Source organism: Arachis hypogaea, chromosome 9, assembly GCF_003086295.3.
Source record: "Arachis hypogaea cultivar Tifrunner chromosome 9, arahy.Tifrunner.gnm2.J5K5, whole genome shotgun sequence".
NCBI classification, from domain to species: domain Eukaryota; kingdom Viridiplantae; phylum Streptophyta; class Magnoliopsida; order Fabales; family Fabaceae; genus Arachis; species Arachis hypogaea.
Window position 1 is genome coordinate 73,460,451 of NC_092044.1, and position 8,559 is coordinate 73,469,009.

The following is an 8,559-nucleotide window of genomic DNA, read 5'->3' on the forward strand; positions in this document are numbered from 1 at the left end:
AATTATATAAAAACGCGTACTGGTAAATTAGTCGGCAGTATCGACTTAAGTCTGTTCGGGACTGTGTGAGAGTAATAAAAACTTTAGAAAAACTTAGAAAAATAATTAAAATTAAAAACCGAGCGCTAATTCTAAAGGTTCGGCCTAAAATTGAACCAAATGGACCAAAAACACTAACGGATTATACCGGACCCAAATTGAGCCTAAATCCAAGATATATATTCACATTTAAGTGGCCAACCTAGACACTTTCAGCACAAATGGTAGTGAGAGAAGGGAGGAAAGAATGATTACTATTCACCTTCTCCTTTAATTGCTTGTATCTTGAGTTACGAAACTCCGATTGATGAGCTGTTTACGACAATGCGAAGCTCTTACCGAACCCGTCATTTCTAATCAAGCTTTGCTGGTAAGAACTTGCGTCTCATGCTCTAGTTTTCTATCCTAAGTAATTTCACATTTTTAGGTTTGGTTTTGAATAGATTTTTGTGATTTTGGTTGTTTAAGGGTGATTTAGTATTGAAATATTATTAGGTTTTGCCCTTAATACCGTCAGATAAGGTAAGTCTCTTCAAACCCTTGTGGTTTGATATTTTGTTTAGTCCTGGTGTTGATTTTGTATATTATTTAATATTAGATTGAAGTTTGGTGTTTGTTGGAGTGAGCTTGGTGGTCTTGAGCTTTAAGATTAAGCATGGTGGCCTTTGCTTGGTGGTTTAAGTTGTGTGAGAATTGACCAATGTATGGTTTTGGTTTTCTTTATGTAATATGTAATGTTTCGTGAAACTTAGACTAGTGGCCTTAAGATAGGATTGAATGTTTGGGTGCATGTTTAATTGTATGTGAATTTGATGTTTGAAGATAAGTTGTATGGTGGTGATGATAATATGGAGTTTTGGAATGTGGGAATATGTATATGATGAAAGGTTGAATGAGTTGAAAGTATTCCAAGTTGATTATGATGATACTATTGATGTTGATTGTTGTTTTCAATGACGCTTGAGGTTGATGATGAATGTTGAGATTTATTATTGTTGATAAGAGTTTGTTGATATTGTTGATGATTGATGATGATTAATGGTGCTGTTGTTGATGAATGAGCAAGTTATTTATTTATTTTAAGCTTGGATATCTGTATCGATGTGAAGTTCTAGGATTGCCTTTGGTGTCCCGAAACCTTATATTTTACATATTGGGCATTATTACCATATTGAGAGCCTCTGGTTCTCATACCATATATTGTTGTTCTTTTTCAGATGCAGGTCGCAAATCCATCTCGATGAGTTTGCGGACATGGTGACAGAGCGGAAGATGGTTTCTCCTTTGTTTTATTCTTCTTTATTTTGATGTAGTTACTCTCTCAGCCTTTATATTTATAACTTTGTCTCCTTAAAGGCTTTTGCTTTAACCTTTGAGAGATAGGAAGTAAGCCTTTTCTAGTCGTGGCACTTTGTTATATTTTGCTTTACGACTAGAGGTAAGACTTAGGGTAATGGGCTGTTACAAAACCAATGTTCTAAAAATCAGATCGGTCGGTTAAACTGGTTCAATTGGGAACCGGCAAAGAAAACGGTCCGATCTAGTGTGTAAAATTGTCCAATCGAGAACTACTAAACCGGCCTGTCGGACTTAACTGAAATCGGCCGGTTTACAAAAATCGACATCTTTTCCTTCCTTGAAAGGGAAAAAGGGGTTGCCCACATTATCCTCCCTTCTCCAATTCTTTCCTTTAGCAAACTGACTTAGTTTCCACCAAAGAAAGCAAACCCTAGCCTGCACCAATTGTTTTCGCCGTCTGTTGAAGTGAAAGATTGCTGCCGCCGTCCGTCGAACTCAAAAACTTCGGTCCTCGTGCTCTTGGGCCTCTCACCGGATCCTCCGCGTCATGTGCTCGCATCTCGCCTCTCTCCTTTGTGCTTGGCTGCTCGCGCCTCTCTTCGCTAGTGAGTTCTCGAGTTGTGCGTGTTGGTTGCTCCTCGTCGTCGGTGGTTATCTCTGCTCAATTTTGCCTCCCAGTCTCGCTCGAGTCTCGTCTTAGTTACTGGCATCTCATGGTTCATCTATCTCATCACCGGTGGTTGAAGCAACTCGTGGGGTTGACTCTTGCTTCATCGCTGACTCACCGTCGACTGTTGGTGAGTCCCTGCACCATCACTTCCCTGTTTTCTCTTTTCCAAATTTTTCTTCTCCCTGTATTTTTTCATGTTGCTGAATTGCTAATGAATAAATTTGCCTTGTTGCTGATTTAAATGTTGTTGTAAATCGAAACTTTACTAGGATTTGTTAAATTTGTTGCTGTAACTTGAATTTGTTACAGAATTTATTGTTTTCGAGTCACAAAATCAGAACAGAATGCTCAATCAGTGCTTGGTTGATAATTATAGAGAAGAAGACGACATATATGATTGTCATACATGTCAAATGTGAATATCTGAATTTTGCTTTGTGGAACATACTTTAATTTGATAATAAATTAAAGCAATAAAATAACAGTCATTGAATGATACATTTAGTATAATATTTTTAGCAGTTACAGTATGACGAAGAATATTTCTCGTGCAATAATAGTAAATTTTGAATATTTGCACGTATTTTTGCTTAATTTTTTGTAATAAATCAATAGTAACATAAAATTTAATAAAATGAATAGTGCAACAGTTATTTTGTTAGAGAATAAAAAATATATAATCAATCAAATGACATTGAGCTATTATGATTATTTTTGACAATTCAATTTTGAATTTAAGTTCATACAAAAGTACATTTAAGTTTATAAATGTTGTAGAAAGAAAGAAAGAAGTATTGATAATAAAATAAATAATAGAGATTGAATTAATATAGTATTATTGAAAAATTTCATTATAAATTTTGAAAAAATTCAATTACATTCGAGACTTGAACTCATATAATTATATAGATGATAAAAATAAATAAATAAATAAATATAATTCATGAAAAAAAATTAGCATGATCATATAGAAATTATAATGCCATATAGAAATGATATGGTTAGAATTTGTTCATGTGTGATGAATGAATTTATATATAAATCGAAATTAAAAAAGTGCTAAAGAAATAATTATCAAATAATGTTCATGCTTTTGATTTGATGTTATAGTTTATCAAATTTTGAGAATGAATTTTAAAAAAATTCAATAGATTTCTGGATATTTATTTTGGAGTATAGAGAGTAAAATTTGTTCGACAAGTGTGACACATAAATAAGAATAGCTAATGCAAAGAATGAATCATGATACGTTTGGATTTAAAATGATAATGATATATAAAGAGGTTTTATCAACATTTTCAAGACAATAGATAAGAAACATGTAAGAGATGAAGCTACTGTTAGTAGATGATCTCAAGAGCTGAAAACAAAATTATAAACAATTATATAGCTGGTTTTATACTCTTTTCATTTTTGGTCAAGAGTAAAAAAGATAGAACATGGCAAGTAATTAAAAAACATGAAATTAAAGAAATTTTGTAGGTGATGTATATTGGTTTATTTAAATTTTTAGGAATTTGAAGTGCATATTTTTATGCTTCGAATTATTGATAGAAAATATAACAAATTAAAGATTAGTGTCTTATTTCATTATTCTAAATGAATTATTTGTAAAATCCTTAATGAATATTATTTGACTTTATGGAACTAAGTTTTGAATAGAGGTTGAGAAATAAAAAAATAGAATACATAAATTGCTAAAAAATATAAATATTATTTAAAAATTGATTCAAGTAGTTGAATATAATTCAAATTATTTGAATCTATTCAGTGGAGTAGGAAATTAGTTTACTGACTCCACGGTGGGCGCCAATTATTCTTGTGTGGACGAACTTCTGAGGTATACGTCGGAAGTGAGAGAATAAAGGAGTGGGTATCTGCAAAAGACACTTCGACGCTCAAGTCAATAAGTGTTTAAGAAAAATAAGAATAATTTTATGAAAATAGAATGTAAGACATGAAATAGAATTTATCATGTATTTTGTTTATAATAATTCTATAAATATAAAATATAAGACGTGAAAATAGAAGTTATCATGTGTTATTTCTCATATTAGATATAAAAGGTTTTTTTTATAGGCATAAAATTGATTAATAGAGTTGATGTTATGACTGTTTGGTCATTAAGATGGAAATGATAGTCATTAAGTCGGTAATGAAAGTATTGGTTACAAGCAAAAAACGAATGATAATTAAATGCGAATTATAACTCATAATGCACAATAAAAATCGAGTTATAAAGTGACGAATCACATACTATTTTAACCGGTGAAAGAGATATGTTATATCTTAATATACAGATTTAATGTCTGTCAAAATTTACGAGTGAGAGCGAATAAGTAATCCTTACAATCTAAAAGAAGATATTTATTTTATTGATAGACCTCAAGGAGGTAAAAAGTTAATTTGTCCTAACTTTTTATGAGGTGGTATGATATTCCTCCAATGAAAGAAATACCAAAGTAGAGGCCAAATTTTCAACAAAACACCAGAAGCTAATAATACTTAGCTTCTATTGTCTTTAGGACCGCAAAATATGGGGCACTAGAGATCACATCATGCACAAATTCGTCTCCATATAATCAATTTCTTAGATCAAGCAAGATAGGCCAAGGATTTTAAAAAATTACCAAATTAAATGAAATAGAAGTTTTTTTTCTTCTTTTTATTCCTTTTGATTTTTTTTTTCCCTTTATTGATTGGCATCATTATAAGGATATATTATTTGTGGGTACGTGCAGGATTCGCATCAGATGTTAAGAAAGTGATGGTGGTGAATGTTTGAATTTTAGTAGTTGGTGGCCACTATAGTTCCGTAATGGATACTTTGATTTACTTGATGACCTTATTTATGACCTTACCATATAAAAAAGATATAACCATCCATAAAAATCGTGAACCACACATATATAGTACACGTTACATATCACACATATCATATCATAGACAATTATTGATTGCCTTAGCTATGACTATGAGGGAGGCGTGTGGATGCCATGTGCTAGTGCTTTGGACTTTTGCCAACTTGTGATCTTCACATATTGATCTCTTCCTTCTTTAGAATCCCCTACAAAAGTGCAATTTCTTTTTAGACTTTATTATAATTTATAGAGATTTAATTTTAATGCACTGTGTGTTAATATAAAATAATTAAAAAATTATATAAAATATATTATTCTATAAATGCATAAAAAATAAATTCTTATTATAAATTATAAATAAATTAAATGTATTCTAATAATCCTATTCTTAGTTAGTTGTTCTTCTCTTTTGAAACGACAAGCTGTGTTGCTATCTTAGGTCACTTCTAATTAATAAGGTGTGGAATTATTTATTTATTTATTTATTTTTTGTTTCTAGGACTTTGTTGCATAACATTAACCAACCTTGGATATTTTTATGAGACAAGTAAAAATTAAATAAAATAATGAGTAGGTTTGGACCTTCTGAACTTGGGAGTGCTTCATGGATCATACAATACAATAAAAGTTGTTGTCTACTTAAATAATAGAAAAATATTAGAGGATTAGTAAAATTTAATTTATTATTTTTAGTTAAAAATTAATCAATGATATTTAAAAATATGAGTTAAAAGTATATTGCTAAATTATTATATTAAAGAAATTATATTGATAGTTAAAACATTGATAAAAAATAATAAATTTTATTGATTTTTAATTTTTTTTAAATAATATTGTTTGGATCTATCTAGATTTGATTCTGGTTTCGATGTCCAATTAATAACATAAACTTTTAGGTAACATTACGAAGAAATTATCCAAATTAAACAGAAGACCAAATGATTTATTAAGCTCTTTGTTCTTTAGAGTGAGTGTACAAAATTAGTCAAAGAAAGAGTAAATTCTTTATATTTTAGCCTAGAGTAGTTAAAGTCCAAGCTCTCTCAATAGAGAATAGATACCCATTTTTTCAGGGCCATACACCGAGAGATAAGAAAAGAGAAAGGGTTCTATTTCTATAATATATTTCCAATTATAGGTGGGTCTCAAAATTGGCACCCCATGTGCATTAGACATTCGTTATAACTGGTTAGGAGGTATATTATTATAATAAAGTCCATAAATAAAAATCAAATTAACAATACTTTCCCCATCAACAAGGCTTTAGTCCAACCGACACAAAAAGCTTAATTAGGGTTTAATTATTAGGATTAACTGTTATTTGACATCTAATTAGTCTACATCCAAAATGAAAGAGTCTGATTTTTTTCAACAACAATAATAATAATAATTTTTTGAATTATATTCAGTCATTAAATTCATATGGTTTCATCCTAAAACTTAAGAATATTCATAGATCGGATTCAATTCGCATATACGCAATATTTATTTGAATCTATTTTATTATATAAAATCGAATTTCTACACTTAATGATGGAGCTGACGTGACATATTTCTGAGAATGTTTTTCGATTTATTTCTTTTAACTCATTAAATATAATTTATTACGAAATTAATTACATCAACTAATTAATTTGATTAGATATTTAAATATTACATAATTATTATAATTTATATCAATTTGTTTTAATAGTATTTTCTAATTTATTTCTTTTAATATTCTGGTAATATTTTTAAATTTATTTTTTAATTTATTAAATCAAATTAGATATAAATTATGTATATTAATTAATTGATTTGATTAAATTATTAATAATTAAAATAATAAATTTATAAATAAAATAAGCAATTGAGATATTTTTAACTAATAGCTAAATTAAATTAAATTATATGTATTGAGTCAAATTCAAATAATGTGAATTAAATACTAAACTAAAATATGATAATTTCTTGCTTATTCAAATTAAATGCAATAAATACAAATTAATTTTGTTAGAAAATCATAATTTTCTGGTCTTCTATGTATAGACGGCCAAACAAAATTATAAGAATTATCATTTCTATCGCTATTGTTATTTCAACTCTTTTTTTCTTCTTTTTTTTCTTTATGTAAATTTTTTTTATGGATAAATGAGAAAGTATGGATGAATAGTATTTCATTGATTGTTTGTTTATAACTCGAAAATATCTCAATTTAGGCATTACCATTGTTGATGGAATTGGACGACAATGTGCTCGGCATACTTGCGGCTTAAGAAATCAGGTCATGCGTTCGAGGTGCACCGATGCAAATTTTTGGAGCTGTCGACTGCCACTGAATTTATCGTATAGCTGGAGCAAATTATGATATAGTGAAAAACGTTTATGCATGCATGCTATTCTTCTTTATATATGTATCCTTCTATTTTTACAATTCACATTTTTATATATTAGATTCTTTTTGATATTATTTAAATTTAATATTTTTTTCTATTTTTACGCTTCTAATCATTTTTTGTATTATTATTTTGTTCTCATCAATTTCTATATTTTATTTTAGGTTAACTTTGTGGTTCAAATATAATCATTTATGTCATTATTGAATGTTATGAAATTGACCTAATATTAACAATAAATAATTTGAAAAAAGTATTTTTTGGAACAATCCACCTAAATTCAAATTATTACGTTAAACAGATGATGATAAATATTTTTATATTAAATCTGTTATAAAAGCAACTTATAGAAATGTTATGTTATATGATATAATTTGATTATATATATTTTATCTTCAATCTAAATTATTTGAATTGGCATACTATTTATTTTTAAATTTAATTAAAAATCTAAATACCTTACAATTTAATATAATTTAATTTATATAAATACATGACTTTTAATATTTATGTAATAAATTCTAGAGATATTTTTGCAAGTTATAATTTTTTATCTATATATTTAACCTTTAATAATATTTTTTATTTATTAATATATTATTTCTATTATTTGAGTATCAATAATGCATTAGAAATTTTTCATTGTATAAGTTACTTCAAGAAAAATTGATAAAATTTGACTTATAAAAATTTAAACGTGAACGTTTACTATGATTAAGTTTAAATTTTAATTTATTTTTTATTATATGAATATTAAATTCTTTGATTAAACACTTATTTATTTATGATTGGATATTATATATAATTTTTATTTTGGTAATTAAATTTCAATTGCTACACAAATAATATATTTTAGGTAATTGTATATTTTTTGTTATTTTAAAAATTATTATATATTTTTAGAATTATTTAATTATGTTTAGTCTTTTAAAAGGGTTGTCATTATTAGAGAACAACTAATATTTATAACAGTCTAAAATTGAAAAAATATAAAATATTAATATTCTAAATTTTTGAAGTATAAATCTTAAAATAAATATATATAATTATGATTAATGGTTATAATTGGAGTTTTTATTTTATTCTATTTTTTTCAGAACATATTTGTCTTATTTAAGTTTTATTTTTTTTATTGATTGCTTTTTTTTGGTATACTTAACTATCATTAGTTTATATCAATTAAAATTTATACCTTGAATAAAATAGTTACATGTCTAAAAAAATGAACAAAAAAAATTTTATTTTTAGTAAAAATTTATGTCGCTTTAGCTTTTTTTCTATATCACATCTTATATTTTTACTATATTTATAGTTT

General features: G+C 27.2%; 1 long non-coding RNA gene across 1 annotated transcript; it reads left to right on the forward strand.

The window, feature by feature from the left end:
- The first annotated feature begins 243 nt into the window (after nucleotides 1–243).
- On the forward strand, nucleotides 244–2,342 carry LOC140175325 (uncharacterized). Its single transcript, XR_011865834.1, has 2 exons — nucleotides 244–409; nucleotides 1,257–2,342. It is a non-coding gene; the product is annotated as an uncharacterized lncRNA (long non-coding RNA).
- Nucleotides 2,343–8,559: the final 6,217 nt, after the last annotated feature.